The sequence below is a fragment of the Microcebus murinus genome, chromosome 8 (assembly GCF_040939455.1).
Source record: "Microcebus murinus isolate Inina chromosome 8, M.murinus_Inina_mat1.0, whole genome shotgun sequence".
Classification (NCBI taxonomy): Eukaryota; Metazoa; Chordata; class Mammalia; order Primates; family Cheirogaleidae; genus Microcebus; species Microcebus murinus.
Window position 1 is genome coordinate 72729937 of NC_134111.1, and position 1179 is coordinate 72731115.

Below are 1179 nucleotides of genomic sequence, written 5' to 3' on the forward strand. Positions count from 1 at the left end.
CCTTATCTCTAAGCTATAATCACCTAATACATTGTTGATGTTATTACTTTGAATGAAAAGGTACCTACTAGAGTAATTAAGAATAATAAAAGTTTGCCTTCATTTATTCCTTTTCTGATACTATTCATTTATTTTTGTAGATATGAGTTTAATTTCTTCTCTATAGTATTTTTCTTCTCTCTGAAGATTTCTTTTAACATTTCTTCCAATGGGTCTACTGGTGACAAATTTCCTCAAATTTTTGTTTGAGAAAGTCTTTTTATTTCTCCTTCATTTTAGGATAATTTCAGTAGGTTCAGAATTCTAGGTTTGTGTGTATTTTTTTTCCTTTCAACTTTTTTTTTTCCTTGCAACTGCCTATAGTATTCAGTATTTTGCTTGCATGGTTTCTGATGTTAAGTATGATATAATTCTTTTCATTCCTCTATAGATAAGTTGTGTGCGTGTTTGTTTTGTTGTTTTAATTCTCTGGCTCTTTCAAGACTTTGTTTTTGGTTTTCTGCAGTTTGAATATGATATGTCTAGGGGTAGAATTTGGGGCATTTATCCTGCTTGGTGTTCTCTAATTTTCTGTTTCTATAGTTTTGTCTCTGTCAAAAATTTTGGAAAATTCTCAGCCATTATTACTTTGTGTATTTCTTCTCTTCCTTTCCCTCTTTCTTTTCCTTCTGAAGTTCCCATTATGCATATATAACACTTTTTGTAATTGTCTCACTGTTCTTGGACATACTGTTCTCTTTTTTGTCATTCTTTATTTCTCTTTGCATTTTAGTTTGCAAAGTTTCTATTGACATATCTTTATGCTTGCTGATTTTTTTCCCTAGAGTGTATATAGTCTCCTGATGAGCCAAGCAAAGGCATTCTTTATTTCTGTTATAGTTTCTTTAATTTCTAGATTTCTTTTGATTTGTTCTTAGAGTTTCCACCTCCCTGTTTATATTACCTATCTGCTTTTGCATGCTATCCATTTTTTCTACTAGAACTCCTAATATATTAATCATAGGACTTCTATCTAAATTTTAAATTTCCTATCTGATCATTCCAAAATCTGTGTCACATCTGAGTCTTGTTCTGATGTTTGTTTTTTTCTCTTTAGTCTGTTTTTTCTTGCCTTTTGGTATGCCTTATAATTTTTTGTTGAAAGCAGGACATGATGTATCTGATAATAGAAATCAAGGC